Below are 19,361 nucleotides of genomic sequence, written 5' to 3'. Positions count from 1 at the left end.
AAGTGATTCTGGACTTACTGAACAAGCCTTAGTTTTCTTATCTGAAATATAACCACCATTTTGAAAAGCTAGTGCAAATATTATAGATAATATATAATACATATCTGTTATTAGTATTTAGTCATTATGTCCCTGACACTTTCTTCTTCGATGCTGTCATTGTTTGTAAGGTAATACATCCACTACTAAATAACAAAAAGGATTCTCTATATTTCTCACTGGCAAATCAAAGATGGGTGGCAAAGCACAAGGGGTGACCTCTAATACAAACCTGTTATCATTGACCTTATCATAATAAAGATTTTTAATTGCTTTAAAATTCTGTAAATTGCTTAATGGGCCAGGGGTTTTACTTTGGAGTGAAGGAAATGTTTTGGAACTAGGTAGGGTCGTGGCTATTCAACATTGCAAATGTACTAAATGCAACTAGACTGTTCAATTTAAAATAGTCTAAAAAAATTAATTTTCAGAGGGAACAAGGGAAAAAATACCCTAATTGTTCCTGTTAAATATCACCAGGTGACTCATTAAACTAAGTTTATTAAAGGTTTTCTGGTTCACATCGCTAAAGCAGCAGCCTGACATGGTGGAAGGAGCCCCAGTGTAGGTCAGAAAATCCATCTCTCATCCCAACTCTGCCATTAGTTAGGTGTATGATTTTGGACAAGCCCCTTAACCACTCTGGATATATCTTAAGTTCTACACTCATCGAAGACCAAAGCTGGGTTAAAAGAAATCTTACAGGTTTCTCACAAGTTTAAGATGTTATACTTTGTATTCCTGGCAAACTAACTTATGTGGAAATAAAATCACCTAGACAAAAAAGGATTTTTTTAAACTACAATATGTGCTAAATCTGACAATCAAAAAGCTACCACACCTCCAGTGAGCTGAAAATATGCTGTCCTAAACAGGAAAATTTTCTCATTTCAGGGTAACTGACTGGGTCTTAACAACTCCTATTTACTAGAAAACAAAAACAGACCCTGTAATGTCAGTGCCAAAATCATATTGACCAACATGATCTAAGCACAAAAGAAAAGACGTAATTCAGAAAATTATGGGGAAGCTCACGATCACCATTCTAAACCAAGGTGGTAAACTTTAAGTTTTTAACTCAATAATGTCTTTTTTATCCAACTATTTAACAATGCATTAAGTATAAAAATGTATATCATACAGCATTAGGTAGCCTATAAAAATTATATAATCAATATTATTTTGCAAATAATTCTCTTGTCCTTTAAGAAACTTGCAGGTTAAAAACTCCTGCTACCAGGCTCTGAGAAGGATATAAATCCAAAAGAACCTTATTCTGTTCTTGAATTTGTCTGGAATAGGGGCTAAATCCTTTGATATCTTCTGGTATTTTGTTAAGCAAGTTGTTAATAAAATGTTTTGGCGACTAACACCTTAACTACCATTAATTAGGGTATAAAGCTTGTCTAAGTTCTAAGGGGAAAAAAAGAGGTATGGCATGATCAAAGTGACCTCAACAGTGATGAAGGTGACTAGCTAGGAATTCTCATCTGCTGTTTTCAAAGGACTAAGACAGATACTGCTTAGAGATCTATAGCCAATGAAGCAGCAAAGGAAAGCTCTAAGGATAACATTTAAGTTTTATCAAGTTGAGAATACAGGAAGTGCTTTACAACCTAGAGCAACTTATCTAACAAACTTAGTGGAACAAGTGGAGCCATTTACAAATGAAACGAAAAGTTTGGATGCTTTATTAGACAGAAGTGTCTCAAATCAATTACCTAGATTCAGACCTCAGTAACAGATTCAGCAATTAAGTCTCGCTTCTCTTTCTGGCAGTTAGTTGTATCAAAATGAAGGCATAAAGCCACAGATGCACATCCTGATTTTCTTTCTAAAAAGATTCCTGATTTTCTTTTTATGAGAACAATCATCACCTGGATGTCACCATACTTGCAAACTCAACACCAAAACTAAACTTACCTCCTGATCCCATCTCTTCAGGGTACCCCGTGCACCTGGTCAACTAAGCTTAAAACCTTGTATATTTGTTGCTCAGCCTTCACATCCAGTTATTATGTTTCATTAGTTCTAAGGCATCCTTTCTATACCCACTTCCACTATCTTTATCTTTATTCTTCTCAAACTACTACAACAGCATCTTAATTACTTTACTTGTTTCAGTCTCTCTTTTCACATAAAGTTGTCCAATTCATAAAGACAGCCCTAGTAATGTCATTCCTCCACTCCTGCTCAAAAACCTTTCATTTCATGAAGGTTCACTGTTGACAGACTAAAGTTTGAATTCCTCAATCTTGCATTCAAGGCCTTCTATCAGTGGCTCCAACATTCCCCTCTACACTTATATTCTACCATTTCCTTTCATATTCCCTTCTCTTTAACCAAGTGAGCCACTTGTTCTTTCCCATAAAAATATTGAGCATTCTTTTTTTGCTAATGCAATTCCCTCCATATGGAATTCTCTTCCCCATTTCCTCATAATCTAATCCTACTTGTTTTTCCTGGCTCAGCAAAGATATTACAAACCACACCCTCTCTGAAGTCTCTCCCTTATTTTCTTTAGCTGGAAATAATTTCTTGCTCTTCTGATTTCCTGGACCACTTTTTTCTCTTAATACTTACCTTTAAATATATATATATACACACATATATATATGTGTGTATATATATATATGTATATATACCATATTATCACACACACACACACACACACACACACCCAATAAACTATAAGCTCTTAAAGGTCAAAGTCTATGTATACTTTATCTGTATCCCCCAATGCAACACAGATTATACACATAATAATGACTCAAAATCGTGATGAATAAATTAATAATAAAACCTCTTATCAGTCTTGAGAAAGGATGCTTATGAAGAAGAGAAACAGGAATATATCATAAAGACTTCAAGGTGCACAGTATTCCATAGGAAAAAACAAAATTCCAACTAAAACACTACAGCTATAATATTCTTTACAAAGTAATAGACTACAGCTAATAAAAGAACAATTCATTCAACAAATACGCAAGTGCATATTTAGTGGCACTGCCAGGCACTGTTCTAGGTGCTTAGAATCCACAAAATACAGACCCAACATTAATCCTTGCCTTAATGGAGCTTAAGAAGGGAAAAAGGCAATAAACAAAATAAAATAGCAAAATATATATAAGCTAAATGGTTTAAGTGATATGAAGAACAAGAGGGTAGAAAAGGGAGCACAGGGACAACCAGAAACAGAGGAGCTGCCATTTCAAAGGGCAGTAAGGGATGGTCTCACTGGGAAGGGGAGAGATGCGTAAGACCTGGAAAAGATGGAGCCATGTATATCTGAGAAACAGGATTCTTAAGCAGGGCAAACATCAAATGTAAAAGACCTGAAACGGGCAATGTGCCTGGCATGTTAAAGAAACAGCAAGAAGGCTACTGTGGCCAGAATGGAGTAAGTGAAAAAAAAAGAAATGAGGTCAGAGAGGGAAAAAAGAAGGGATCCAAGCACGTAAAGCCTTTGATAGGACTTGGCCTTTTACTCTAAGCAAGATGGCGTATCACTGGAGGGTTCTGACCAGAAGGATACAAAATTTGACTTACCTTTTGAAAGGATCTTTCCTGCAACAGTATTGAGAACAGACTAAAGGGGAGGGGGGCAAGAACAACAACAACAAAAAAGGCTACTACGATCATTCAGAAGAGCTGATGCAGACTTTAATCAGTAAAGGTGATGAAAAGCAGTCAGAATCTGGATATATTTTGACGATAGAACTTTCAAGATTTCCTGTTGGGTCAGATGTGGTATGTGTGAGAAGAAGTCAAAGATGATTCTAAATTTTGGCCTGAGCAAAAGATGGAGGAAGATGCTATTTATTATGACACGGAAGACAACAAGGACCAAAGGGAAGATGAGAAAGGATAAAATAAAGCTCAGGAGTTTGGTTTGGAACAAGTTCAATTTGAGATGCCAATAAAATTTGAAGTGTCAAAGTAGACAATACAATATATGAACCTGGAGTTTCAGAGATAAAAATTTAGGAATCATGAGAACCATATGATTTCACTCATACGTGAGATATAAAACTGAAAGCAACAAACAAACATGACAAATAAACAGAGACTCATGGACACAGACAGTGGATTCGTGGTTACCAGAGGGAAGGAGGGAAGGAAGAGGTAGTAGATAGGGGTAAAGAGAGTCAACTATTTAGTGACAGAAGGAAATTTAACTTTGGATGGTGAACACAGAATACGATATACATATGACGTAGTGTTGAACACTTAAAACTTATTTGGTTTTATTAACCAATGTCACCCCAATAATTTTAATTTTAAAAAAATTTAGGACTCCACACGTACATGGTATTGAAACCATGAGATTAGATAGGATCACCAAGGGAATGAGAATAAAGGGCAGAGGTCCCATGGGGTAGTCTAGTATTAAGAGGTAAGAGTAATGAGGAAGACGCAACAAAGGAGATTGAGAAGAAGCCAAGGAGGTAGAATGAAAAACAGCAGAGTGTGGTGTCCTAGAAACCAGCACCGAAAGTATTTCAAGGAAGGATGCATCCACTGCACCAAATGCTGCTAATAGGTTAAGTAAGAATTAAACTTGATGGTTTTGACAAAAGCAGTCTCAGTACAGTGATGGGGTTCAAAGTCTCGTTAGAGTAGGTTCAGGAGAGAACAGGAGAACTAGAGATGAGTAGAGACAACTTTTTCAAGAAGTTGGGAAACTGGATTGTAGCTAGAAGAGAAAGTGTGGTCAGTCAATAAAGGATTATTTTAAAAATATAGATGTATGCTGACTGAAATGAGCCAGCAGACAGGAGAAAAATGATGTTGCAAGAGAGAAGGGGATAATGAATATGATTCCAACTGCTATAGAATTTCACTAGAGTAGTCAAATAGTCCAATGAAGAGAAATTTCACTAGGTTAGTAGGCAATAATTCCAGAGTACTGTTACTCTTTGTAATACTAAAGAAGGGTGGATGACAACCCAAAATTCGAATTCACATGCCATAGGAAGCTCAGAAGAGAGGCTGGGTCATTTACTGAGAACTTTTGTATTAGGCATTGTATATATTATTTCATTTAAGGTCAAAATAACTTCATAAGGTATTATATTTGTTACAGATAAGGAACTAGAAGCTCAGAGAGAGCTAGTAATTTGATTAATGCACAAAGCTGGTGAGTGGTACAGCTATGTTTCAATGTATCTCCTTCTGAGTATTAGATAAGAAACTGTTACTTTAGGGGATTAAAAGTTTTGTGGTTACATTTCCTTTAGTTCTTATCTATTGGAAATACATATTGAAGTACTTTTTGGATGAAAGTATATGGTGCTCAAGATTTGCTGTAAATACACCAGCAAAACCAACAACAAAAAGTCATTGCGAGTGAGGGACAGATAAAACAAGAGCAGCAAATGCTGGTAATTGTTGAAGCTGGTTGACGGGTATGTGAAAGTTCACGGTACTTTTCTTTTATGTACATTTTAAAGTGCCATGATAAAAAATAAAAACCCAGGTCCTTCCCAGTCAAATTTTCTTATTACTCCAAAGACTACCTTTAATTTCTGCTCAATCCTCCCTTCAAAAAAATGTTATGTTCTTCAAAGCTTACAATTTTCTTATCTTCTTTAATCCTCATTGTAACTCTGTTCTGTAAATTAGAGGTTTTATTCGAATTTTACACATTAGGAGAGAGATCTACAAGCAGTAAATAGCAGTATTAGATCTCCGAACCAAGTCTTCCACTGTCAAAAACATGATTCTAGTAGCCAATACAGCAATCCAGGGAGTATACAGTCATCCTGGGCATACCTATGAGGAGACTCCACCAAGGGCTAGATCTTTTCCTCAGATTCATTACTGTTACATAATCCTAGGACTGAGCTTCCTAGGAAGGACAAGCATTATTCCAGGCAGACCTTGAAAAGACTTGTACTGAAGGGCTTGACTAAAAGAGGCAGGTTTTAAATTTGCCCAGCCATCAACTTCCTTGCCAAATCCGGAGACTAACAGCAACTTGAGATACAGCATCTGAAAGGGTACCTATCTCTGTTCTAGAGTCAACTCTCGGTGCCTCGTTTCTCCAAATGTAATACTGTTATTTACCTACATTACACAGCTATCATAGGAACCAAAGTCCAAGTATGTGAACCCTAAGCTCTAGAAATAAAGGACACTACTAAACAATAATACTGACCAATTTCAAAAGCCAATTTTGTATAGTTCCACATTTATAACAGAGCTAGCATATCAGAAAGCATCACAGCTAATACTTATTTTTAAGATACCATATTTTTAAAAGCCTCATCACTAATGTTTGATATCTGTTCTTTCATGCTAACCTTGACATTATAAGCTTATTTAAAGCTTACTTCAAAAACTGAAAATATGCATACTACAAGTTCCAGATGTTTATTCTCTCCAGCTGCTAACCTACATTATCAAAATTCTAATACCCTTCCCCTCTAGCTCACTAGCTTTGCTAACTAAAACTGAGTTGTCCAGAGTTACTTAAGTCGAGAGCTACCCAGTACCCAATACTTCATTAGATTAAAATGTAGGCTGCCTAAGTTGTACAAAAGTCTATGATTAGGTGCAATGTTTGAGGAGTTTCAGATTTACTTGGAATTAGAAACATCATAAGAATGAACTGCCTCCACCTTACTTAAAAACAAACCACTTCTTTATCAGGTCGCTACCTAGCTGTCTTAAAGTGTATTGATTTTCAGTGAGGCTGACTGAACACAGGTAACCAAAGTTATAGACTCCATTTTCACCTTAAGGACCGATAAATTTATTTAGAGAATGATCTATTCTTTACTCAAAAAATATTATTTAGCACCAACTAAGATATCTCAGGTCCAGAACAAAACATGCCTTTGAACCTAAAGACAATGCATGTCTGCTGAATTAAACTGGCAAAACAGGTCAAAAGGCATACTTTAAAAAATCTAGTCTTTTAGAACAATAACTATTTGCTTTATGTCAATAGTATTAATACGGTTAACTTCAATTCATAAACAAAATGCTGATCTTCTCAATAGGATATTGTGAAATGCCCTGGCACCTGGAAAACTGCAAAGAACAGGAAATTCTGCAGGTGCAGTAAGAAACTATATCTTATCCATGACCCAGAAATGCCTCAGAATTTATTACACAACCTGCTGCAGAATTCTCGCTTTTCAAATGGAAATCAACCATGAAGTCACACAATGCAAGGCTGTGATTTTATTATTGATATAATCAACTGTACCTTTTTGAATTGTGCTAAAGTTAACTAAAGAAAGCAGACATTCTACATAGTGTTACTTATGTCAGAAGTTAAGAGAATGTGAATATGAAATAACTAAACTCTAAGATTGATTCATTCATCAACAACACATATATATGGAATGTCTTTTGTGTGACAGAAACCATACTTCTCAAAAGTAATACACTTAAAGGACTCTTAGGACAAGAAATCATTCAAATTAGATATGAAAGTAATAAATCAAGTCACTTACTTACCTTCACTATTTAATGCAAGACCTAAAAGTTAAAGATTTGTAGATCTTCCAGGCTCAAATATTTTAATATTTTTATCACCATTAATCTGGCCTCATATCTTATTCCTTTCTATTTTGACTGACACAGAAATTTAACTTACATCTCTCAGTAAACAGTTTTCTAAAATTAGACTGGATTATGAAGTCTCTCATAATTACCTGTCAGAAACAGATTTTCTACAGCTAAACAAATTTTTTTAAAACAACCAATTTTCCAATATAGGGAATGAAAAACAGAAGAGCAGTAAGAAGAGTAACGGTATCCAAACACATTATATAAGAGAGTAAACTATTAAGAGTAGATCAGCTAGCACAGAAAGACTACTATCACGGCTGGGTACCAAGCTCAAGCAAATTAATGTCTAATAAAGCAACTTACTATTTACATTTTTGCAATATCAATCATAACCAGCATCTGGAAGCTTTTTACAACTAATAAACCAAACACAATATTTAAAAGCATTTAAAAATCATTCCTCCTTAAATAGAGCATAACTTGTCAATGGGCTTGGAAATATCATATGGATGGGGAATTAATTGAAAAAAGGAAAAAGTATTCAATAAATTTAAAAAAGGATAAATTTTCCTTTTTCAGGAAAGGGGTAGCTCTATTTTTATGTTTGTCACTTAGAATTAGTCTGCAAAAAACATATTAAATACAATTTTCTGCAAAATACATATTAAAACACATTATATTTATTATTCCCGATTTAAGAACTGAATTCACTGAGTGACAGAAGTACCCTCTTCTGCAAATTCAGGCTTAGAAATAATCTTGGGCTAAAGCTAGAACTCAGAATACCTCTCACAAGCTTCTGCTCCACTCAAGAATTCAAATAGACACCAACACTCAGCTGCAGAAATGAAACAAGAAACAGAAGCAGACACTGGAGCAAAGAATGAACAAACTTCAATTTGCAGACATCTCTGATATTCACAGAAGTTTCATCTCTATCCATGTTTCTCACTACAAATTAATCCACTTAATGCCAAAATCTGAAGTACTAATTATTATCTGACTAGGCTAAATGGAAAAAAAGGAACTAAAGAAAAAACATTCCCCATATTTACACAGGCCTAATCTTCCTGAAAGACTTAAACTTGTTTTATATAAACCATCTCAATTCTCATGAGAGGTAGATAAAGAGTCAGGTTTCTGGAGAAGAAACAAGCACAAAGGGATTAAGTTTCTTGTCCAGCAAGCCCCAGTGAAAATAAAACCAGACCCAATTATTTAGCCTACAAAGTCTAAATCACCTTCTTTCCTTGGTTCATAAACTTAGGATAATATTTTCAAGTGCCTACAAATTATCCCAAACCATAGAATTTCACAGAACAATACAAATGATCAGGACACTATGTCAGAATTGAGTATTCTGAGCAAGTAAATACTGCTTGCCCCAAATCAATAAAGTGAACTAACACAATGGACTTCAAAAATGCAAGAGGAAACAATGACCATATTGGAGAGTATTTTTGAAGGTCACTCTATTCATCTTATACCCTACTGCTCAAACTCTCTGCCAGGGAGCCAAAGGGGCAGACATTATCCTTATAATTTTATTCTTTACATAAATTAAATCTCAAAATGCTGCTAAGAGTTTCAATCAAAGGCATATTATACTCTAAAAACCTTTCCCTCCAAAAATAAAACCTTATAGCATGCCTTCAGAGCATTATTTTGTTGCCTTCGTGATAGACTTCAAATTTGGATTTTAAAATGATTTGCTTCCAGTTTATTTTTAAATATTTATATTTACAGATTCAGATCGCTTAAAATGTGGTATTCTGCTCAGCCTTTATTATGTTTAGGCAAGATTCCCACTTCCACTCAAACTTATTATTTGAACTTACAATTGCTACATTAAGATACTTCCAAAATTGACAAAAGAAAACAAATCAACCCAGAAAGCTTCCCAAGGTACCAAAGTGGACCTTGTATTTGAAATATTAGGTACCACATTATAAACTACATGAAGCCCACAAAGCAATAATTGATGTTATTTCTGCAACATGGTAAAATTTTTTTTGAAAAATCAGACAAGACTAAATTTTCAACAATCAGAGAAAACGTTTTCCAAGACTCTAGAAAACCCTGCATACTGAGGCAGTCTCAAAGCAGTTTTCTTAATCCTTTCAAGCCTCAAAAAATCTAACACAAGCTACAGAACACTGAATGAGACCTGCAATGAAAAATATCTGTACTCAGACCGCTAAAGGTTATTTCCTATGTGTTTGGCAAGCTGATGGCCATATGTCCATACAACCCCAGAGGTCTTTCCTCAATAAAGCTAACACTACACTCTGACTCAAATCAAAATACCAGAAAATCCAAAAGCCTTGAACTAAATTTTACTATTTGGGAGAAAAAGCCAACATCCCAGGATCAGTTTTTACATGCTGAAAGAGAGAATCGAAGAGCTCCATTCCTGTCATTTTTAGGTGCTGGATGTACATTATCTCTGCCTCTAGCACAGGACTCAGATATTACATCACTCAATGTCTGAAAACTGCCCCATTACCCAGAAAGCACCAGGGTATCTTAGACACTGCACCAAGGTATCCCTTCCGCCCTAATACACAGCCCTTCAACGCTACCGACGCAGAGCCCTGCTCTCTTACAGTATCTTCACTAAGACATCTGCCCTGCACCTGCTGCAATCCTATTTCTACTCACTCTTGGTGTACTCTTCATGACTGTGTATGACCCTTCTATCTGCCCACTCATCAGACCAATGTGCTAGGCCGATATCCCATCACATACCTCCTCCAAACTTAGGAATGTGTACTCAGCCCTCCCTTATTCCTTCCCCATTCACTGGGTTCTGGAACTAAAATCAAGCTTCATGATCTCTCTGATCCTAGAAGCATGAACTTTCAGATACAGTACAGAGCTTAATGTCCTCCATTTTCCATTAACATCATTCCATGATCCACACGCACTCCCCCACACACTCTTCAGTTCCTCTAAATCTGGAATTTAATCCCTTCCCTTTAGTATTTTTTTCCAACTTCTGCACTCTGCCCTTCCTATACTTTCAATGACCTAAAAATTTTGGCCCCTTTAATCTCCCAAGACTCAGTTTTCCAATCTCTCTCGACACTTTGGCAACCCTGATCCTTCCAGGCTTTCAAGCAACCTTTTTCCTAACTTTCTCCACCTGAATAGTCGATTCCTGACCTAAGGGCATCCTACTCCCCCCACTACCCCTATCCAATATACACCTATCCCTTCTAGTCACAGAGGCACCCACACACATCCCCACCCTGACCATCCCATTATAGGAACTATGCATTCTTCCACATCCTCTCCCCCAAAATATCCTGTCTTCCCCCTTCCTTCCCTCCTTTCCCTGCCGACCCCCTTCTCTATATCGGACAAAATCTAGCACCCCAAAACTGTGCCTCTCTCCTTCCATATGTTGTACTCCAGACCTGTATACCTTCTCTAACAACCTACCCCTACCACCTCCCTCAACCGATTTCCCTTCACGGACACACCACCCTCCTCTCCTTCCTTCTCCCCAACTTCCCTCCACACTTGCTGCTCAGAAACGTTTCCTTCCATCTGTCCCCACAGCTCCAAGACTTCCTTCACCCCCTACACCTTTGGCCCTCCATCTCAACACACGCCCCACTCCACTCAAAGTTCCATCCTTTCTACTCTCCCGCTTCATCCATACTTCCAGCAAGAACACCCTCCATTTCACTCGCTTCTCCTGTTACATGCTAAATGCCCCACATGCATCCTGCCCAGACATCTTCCTCCCCATCACCCAACTCCACTGTCCCCACTTCCCTCCCAAACTCCTCAAACTCAGGCTCTGCTCCAACCACCTTCCCCCTTCCACCTTATACTCATCTCCCCAGAGCACCACTACCAGATAGAGACCTGCCTTCTGCCCTCACATGTTATTCCCTGCATGTCCCATCTGTCCCGCCTCAACACCTTCCTGCCTCCCTCCTGTCTACCCTACACACCTCCTGGCCAGACGCCGTCCTCACATCCCTCACAGGTCTCCTGACGCCTCTAGGCCTACCCTCACACACACCTCTTGCCCTAACACCCTCCATTTCCCTCACCACCACTGGAGAGACCCCTATACACCCTCTTGCTCCTTCTCTCCCTTTACATTCACACCCTGTCACATTTCCCCCTACATTTCTGCTCACGTTCGTCCAGTGGCCTTCTTCTACCTGCCCCCACTCCCTGCCCCTCACACACAGCCCCAACCGGGACATCTGCCTCTTCCGTTCCTCCCCAGTCTTCTTCCATTCCCATCGCATTTGCCTCTGCTCTCCCCAAAATCTCCCTCACATCCTCCAGAACCCCAAATACTACCCCCCACCCTCCTGAATGTCCTCCGTCCCTCTCGCACTCGCCCTGGCCCCCCACTCGCCCCCTGAACCTGCCCGAAGGCCCTCACCCTCCACTGGGCCGGATTCCTCCACCCTTCATTCTCCCCCAAATCTGTCCACGCCCTCTGCCTGCTCCCCGAAGCCTCTCCCCCAGCCCCTGCCCCCAATGTCCTCCAACACCTGCCCAGAACCCCTCGCCCTCTAGCTTACCGAGACTCCCCAGCGCCGGTCCCCCCCACACTGTCCACGCCCTCCCCTCGCTCGGGGCCGGACCCCGTCTCCTCGAAGGTGAGGAAGGCTGCCCTTGCCCGAAGCGGCCGGGGCACCGCAGCGGCGGCGGCCACAATGCCAGAGCCACGGGGCCCGGGATTGCTCCCTGCTCTCCGCCCCGGCTGCCGCCGCTGCTAAGGACGCACAACAAACAATGCGGGGCCCGGGCCGGCTCCGCCAACCGCCTCAACCGCCGCCTTAACCGCCGCCCGCCCGGGACGGCCCGCCGCGCAGGCGCCTGCCCCGTCGCCGCAGCCTACCCGCACCGCCGCGCTCGGCCCGCGCCCGGTCCCCGCTCCCGCTCCGCCGCCGCCGCCACCTCGTCAGCCCGCGTCTCTGGCTCCTCAGCCCAGCGGCGGCGGCTGCGGCGGCTGCTGCCCTGGTGGCGCTCGCGGCTCCGGTCTCCGCTTCGGCGGCGGCGGCGGCGAGCACGTGACGCCGCCGAGCGCGCCTATTGGCCGAGCCGGGGGGCGGGCCCCGCGGCTGCTGGGGAACGGAAAGCCCGCCCCCTCGCTCGCCGCGCGCCCCCTCCACGCGCAATCTGCCGCACCTGAGAGCTCCGGCCAGCGCCCGCCGCCACCGTGCCGCGCCGCCGCCTGCGCCAACTGCGCACCTGGGAGCGCGCAGGGAGCACAAGCTAGTGGCGGCCGTATGCACCTGTGAACGGACGCTTACGTAAACTGCGTCCCCGCCTTCCTCCCGGCGCCAGGCTCCCGCCCCGCTGCAGCACCTGAGCCCCGCTGCTCTAGTGGCGTAACTGCTGCGGAGTGGGGACGTGCCGCGCAGGGAAGCAAGCGAAATGAACGGAAACTTCGTAACTTCCGAATCTGGGAGCGGCTCCCCGCGGCCTCCGCGAGCCGGCCTCCTCGGCCTCACGCCCCAGAGCGGGGTTCCCCACAACCCCAGCGGCTACGCAAACTGAGTAAGTGCCGCAGTGCCTCCCCAGGTGGAGGACTGGGGGAGGCCAGTGGGGTTTGACTTGTTAAACGGTTGGATCCCAGCCTCTGCCCACTACACTTAACAGCTGTGTGACCTTGACCGATTACAGAACCACTCTGATCCTCAGTTTCCTGGTCGAGGAAACTGGGACGATAATTCCAGTTTAAGATGGAAAAAGACACTGCGTGTGAATTCTAGCTCATAGGAGGCACTGAACAGAAGTTGCACCTTAGTAAACCACCTCTTCTCCCACCTCTAATGGACCTCCCTGGAACTGAATTTCGGGCCAGGCCTCTCTCACCTCCTTATAGTTGGGTCAGACTTTGGCTAAACACCTACCTGGGTGGTGCTGGGGAAGATACATGAAAGTTTGCTTTTTATTTTACAGTCACTAGCCAGCACCTTCTTGGCACCCACCCAGCATTCTGCCAATAGTGTGGCCTTTACTGAGTACCTGTTGTATGCCAGGTACTGTGCTAGGATGCACAAACGAATGAGAAAAGTCCTTTCTCATTCTCATAAAGGAATTGCCAGCCTGGGGCAGAAACAACCTGACCACCTAGGGTTGGGAGAGCTGGGGGTCCAGGAGAGATCTCCAACAACAGCCCCTTCCAGGCCCCTTCCCATCTTTCTAACATGTCAGACCGAAATATTTTAACAGCTCTGCTTCATTCACTGGGTAAAGTATAAACACTAACTCAACTTAAAAAGCTTTGACGTACTGGCCTTAATTTGCAAGGTACATGCCTTTCCCTTTGCCCCTCCTTCAGGCCAACTTGACCCTGCAGCCACATTGAATGAACTTCAGTGTAGTTGCCGGGTCTGTAACACTTCTGAGCCTCCTGAGCCAACTGCTGAACCCCAAATCCCTTTCTACACCCTCTTCCCAACTCCAACCACCCACACCTTTCTTTAACCCTCCTGAAAAACTCCTTGTGGTTCTTATCAGTCAAGCTCAGGACCTATTCTCTCAGGAGCTTCATGGCTACCTCTGATACATTATCTAAACTCCTTCTGCTTTGCACATAGCCTGTTAAACCTATGTACTTATGGCACTACATTGTAATTGTTTAGCTGTCTGTCTCCTCTCTGGACTGTAAGCATCTTGAGAACAGAGTCATCTTCCTACCTGAGTGGGTAAGGGGAGGACTACACATGCACTTGAGATGAGGTCATTATAGATGGGCTTTACAGGGAGAACGTGAATCTGTTGGAGAAGAGATGCCGCAGCATCAAGATCTGGGTTCAGTGCAGACTAGCTGTGGGACCTTGGAAAGTCAGTCTCCCTATCAGTCTTAGTTTACTCCTCTGTCAAGTGAGACTATAATATTGTATACTTCGTAGAATTGCTATAAGGATTCAATGAGACAATATATCTCAGGCACTCAGTATGGTGCCTGGCACTTGGTAAAATTAAAAAAGTTTTTTAAACAGGAAGACTGCACAGCATTAAGCATTCAATGGTACCTCTTATTCCAATATCTTTATTGTGTTTATAATTCTAAACATTCCTGACAAAAACATGCAAATGATACAAAGGTAAAGAAAGTAAATATTCCTTTTGTGTGCCTCTCCTTTGCTGCCCCACCCTCACACCACACTCAACACCCTCTACCCTTAATCCTACCTTCCAGGGCAGCTAGTGTTAAGTTTTTCATGTCTTACAACGTATGTCCAGAGAAAGAAGGAAGTTGCAGAAAATTGCATATCTATAATGTATATGTAATACCTGGATTCTGCATAAAAGATAGTCAGAAAGGGGTTCTGCCTGGAAAGTAAATTGGGTGTAGGATGGGGGACTAAATACTTCTGCATTGTTCTAATTTTTTAAAGAATACATATATATATATAACATTTTTCGAATTTTTATTGAGGTATATTTATATATCATGAAATACATGCATTTCATGTGTACAAGTCAAGGATTTTTAGTAACTTTACCCAGTAGTGCAACATCAATATAAATCAGTTTTAGAACATTCTACAGATTCTCCATAAATTCCCTCATACCCATTTACTGTTAATCCTCATTCCTATCCCCAGCCACAGGCAACCACTAATCTACTGTCTCTATACGTTTTCTTTTTCTGGATATGTTAAATACATTTTCGAAAAAAAATCAAATAGATGGGTTTTTAAATTAATCTATTTTTATGGTGACATTGTTTAACAAAATCCGATAAGTGTCAGCTGTACATTTTAACAGTAAGGTATATGTATATTTATATTGTGTTCACCTCCCATAGTTAGATTTCTTTCTGTCACCACATATTTGACCCCTTTTACTCTGTCTACCTCCTCCCTCCCCCCTTCAAATAGATGTTTTAGAAAAAAAAGAATAACAGTATCATCCTAATCCCTCCCAGGGATAGTAATTACTGTTAATATTTGTATCTATTGTTTCAAACTTTCCCTATGCATATAATAAATAACTTTCACAAAGTGAGATTATAACATACTTTCAGTTTTGATTTCTTTCACTTAATAATATAAAGTAAATATACCTCTTTTGGTGTCACTGAATATTCTTTTGCATAATGTTGTACCTTAAGAATCATTTAATTAAACCAAGCCCCTATGTTGGGTATTTGGGTCTTTTCTAGTATTTCCACTATTATAAACAGGGGAAGGTAACGAATTCTGTAAAGTTCTAGAATAGAGCTCAGTGAGCTTTGAAATCACACTTAAATTCAAATATTAGCAGTTCCTGAGGTTCCCCACAACCCCAGCGGCTACGCAAACTGAGTAAGTGCCGCAGTGCCTCCCCAGGTGGAGGACTGGGGGAGGCCAGTGGGGTTTGACTTGTTAAACGGTTGGATCCCAGCCTCTGCCCACTACACTTAACAGCTGTGTGACCTTGACCGATTACAGAACCACTCTGATCCTCAGTTTCCTGGTCGAGGAAACTGGGACGATAATTCCAGTTTAAGATGGAAAAAGACACTGCGTGTGAATTCTAGCTCATAGGAGGCACTGAACAGAAGTTGCACCTTAGTAAACCACCTCTTCTCCCACCTCTAATGGACCTCCCTGGAACTGAATTTCGGGCCAGGCCTCTCTCACCTCCTTATAGTTGGGTCAGACTTTGGCTAAACACCTACCTGGGTGGTGCTGGGGAAGATACATGAAAGTTTGCTTTTTATTTTACAGTCACTAGCCAGCACCTTCTTGGCACCCACCCAGCATTCTGCCAATAGTGTGGCCTTTACTGAGTACCTGTTGTATGCCAGGTACTGTGCTAGGATGCACAAACGAATGAGAAAAGTCCTTTCTCATTCTCATAAAGGAATTGCCAGCCTGGGGCAGAAACAACCTGACCACCTAGGGTTGGGAGAGCTGGGGGTCCAGGAGAGATCTCCAACAACAGCCCCTTCCAGGCCCCTTCCCATCTTTCTAACATGTCAGACCGAAATATTTTAACAGCTCTGCTTCATTCACTGGGTAAAGTATAAACACTAACTCAACTTAAAAAGCTTTGACGTACTGGCCTTAATTTGCAAGGTACATGCCTTTCCCTTTGCCCCTCCTTCAGGCCAACTTGACCCTGCAGCCACATTGAATGAACTTCAGTGTAGTTGCCGGGTCTGTAACACTTCTGAGCCTCCTGAGCCAACTGCTGAACCCCAAATCCCTTTCTACACCCTCTTCCCAACTCCAACCACCCACACCTTTCTTTAACCCTCCTGAAAAACTCCTTGTGGTTCTTATCAGTCAAGCTCAGGACCTATTCTCTCAGGAGCTTCATGGCTACCTCTGATACATTATCTAAACTCCTTCTGCTTTGCACATAGCCTGTTAAACCTATGTACTTATGGCACTACATTGTAATTGTTTAGCTGTCTGTCTCCTCTCTGGACTGTAAGCATCTTGAGAACAGAGTCATCTTCCTACCTGAGTGGGTAAGGGGAGGACTACACATGCACTTGAGATGAGGTCATTATAGATGGGCTTTACAGGGAGAACGTGAATCTGTTGGAGAAGAGATGCCGCAGCATCAAGATCTGGGTTCAGTGCAGACTAGCTGTGGGACCTTGGAAAGTCAGTCTCCCTATCAGTCTTAGTTTACTCCTCTGTCAAGTGAGACTATAATATTGTATACTTCGTAGAATTGCTATAAGGATTCAATGAGACAATATATCTCAGGCACTCAGTATGGTGCCTGGCACTTGGTAAAATTAAAAAAGTTTTTTAAACAGGAAGACTGCACAGCATTAAGCATTCAATGGTACCTCTTATTCCAATATCTTTATTGTGTTTATAATTCTAAACATTCCTGACAAAAACATGCAAATGATACAAAGGTAAAGAAAGTAAATATTCCTTTTGTGTGCCTCTCCTTTGCTGCCCCACCCTCACACCACACTCAACACCCTCTACCCTTAATCCTACCTTCCAGGGCAGCTAGTGTTAAGTTTTTCATGTCTTACAACGTATGTCCAGAGAAAGAAGGAAGTTGCAGAAAATTGCATATCTATAATGTATATGTAATACCTGGATTCTGCATAAAAGATAGTCAGAAAGGGGTTCTGCCTGGAAAGTAAATTGGGTGTAGGATGGGGGACTAAATACTTCTGCATTGTTCTAATTTTTTAAAGAATACATATATATATATAACATTTTTCGAATTTTTATTGAGGTATATTTATATATCATGAAATACATGCATTTCATGTGTACAAGTCAAGGATTTTTAGTAACTTTACCCAGTAGTGCAACATCAATATAAATCAGTTTTAGAACATTCTACAGATTCTCCATAAATTCCCTCATACCCATTTACTGTTAATCCTCATTCCTATCCCCAGCCACAGGCAACCACTAATCTACTGTCTCTATACGTTTTCTTTTTCTGGATATGTTAAATACATTTTCGAAAAAAAATCAAATAGATGGGTTTTTAAATTAATCTATTTTTATGGTGACATTGTTTAACAAAATCCGATAAGTGTCAGCTGTACATTTTAACAGTAAGGTATATGTATATTTATATTGTGTTCACCTCCCATAGTTAGATTTCTTTCTGTCACCACATATTTGACCCCTTTTACTCTGTCTACCTCCTCCCTCCCCCCTTCAAATAGATGTTTTAGAAAAAAAAGAATAACAGTATCATCCTAATCCCTCCCAGGGATAGTAATTACTGTTAATATTTGTATCTATTGTTTCAAACTTTCCCTATGCATATAATAAATAACTTTCACAAAGTGAGATTATAACATACTTTCAGTTTTGATTTCTTTCACTTAATAATATAAAGTAAATATACCTCTTTTGGTGTCACTGAATATTCTTTTGCATAATGTTGTACCTTAAGAATCATTTAATTAAACCAAGCCCCTATGTTGGGTATTTGGGTCTTTTCTAGTATTTCCACTATTATAAACAGGGGAAGGTAACGGATTCTGTAAAGTTCTAGAATAGAGCTCAGTGAGCTTTGAAATCACACTTAAATTCAAATATTAGCAGTTCCTGATTCATCCTTTCATTGCACAAATATTTACTGAGAGCCTACTATGTGCTAGTCCCTAGGGACACAAAAGCAAGCAAACAACTGCACAACCCTCCCCTTGTGGGGCTATAGGCCAGTGGGAGAGACGTACGTTATCATATAATAACCCTGAATGGCCTACAGAGAACAGAGTAGCCAATGGAGGTGGGGAGGTAGGGTCCTTAAAGGCGCTCTGAGGAGGCATCTTTGGAGCATATCCTTGGCACAGAACTGTGCCATTCTTATAAAAGGCATCTAGTAAAGGGACGTGGACTGGCTCTCCTGCATGACAGTGTGCAGCCTTTCACAGTTCCCGGTGCCTTCATATGCTTAGCTCTTTTGATCTTCTCACCTCCCCACTGGAGAGAAGAAAACAAAGAATATTGAGGCACAGAGAAGGAAGTGAATTGCCCAAAGTTACCAGATCGGGAAAGGGTACAGCTGAAACTGGACTCTCGTCTGACTTCTAGTCCAGTGCTCTTGGTCCCAAATGACACTGCCCTTTTTAAAGGGTGCTCATCTTTGAAGAACGACATCGAGACAGGCAGAAAACATGTAGAGCTGCGCTATACAGTACAAGAGACACTAGCCATATGTGGCTATATAAATTTAAATTAATTAAAATTAAATAAAATTTTAAATTCAGTTTCTCAGTTGCATTAGACATGTTTTAAGTGCTCCATAGCTATGTATGGCTAGTGGCTACTATATTGCATGGCTCTGATATAAAACATTGTTACAGATAGTCCTTTTGGCCA

The 19,361-nt window shown here is 40.9% G+C and overlaps 1 protein-coding gene across 3 annotated transcripts in view; it reads right to left on the bottom strand.

The window, feature by feature from the left end:
• Positions 1-12,603, bottom strand: part of STRBP (spermatid perinuclear RNA binding protein) — a 113,988-nt gene extending 101,385 nt beyond the window's left edge. For 2 of the 3 annotated variants that reach the window (XM_011364311.2, XM_011364313.2), the window contains exon 1: positions 12,437-12,603. The gene's annotated coding sequence lies outside the window, so the exon portion shown is untranslated. The remainder of the gene's footprint in view (positions 1-12,436) is intronic. The other variant, XM_011364314.2, reaches the window with a different exon arrangement.
• Positions 12,604-19,361: the final 6,758 nt, after the last annotated feature.

The sequence above is a fragment of the Pteropus vampyrus genome, unplaced genomic scaffold, assembly GCF_000151845.1.
Source record: "Pteropus vampyrus isolate Shadow unplaced genomic scaffold, Pvam_2.0 Scaffold95, whole genome shotgun sequence".
NCBI classification, from domain to species: domain Eukaryota; kingdom Metazoa; phylum Chordata; class Mammalia; order Chiroptera; family Pteropodidae; genus Pteropus; species Pteropus vampyrus.
The sequence above is the reverse complement of the archived record's forward strand: the minus strand, read 5'-3'. Positions and strand labels throughout refer to the sequence as shown.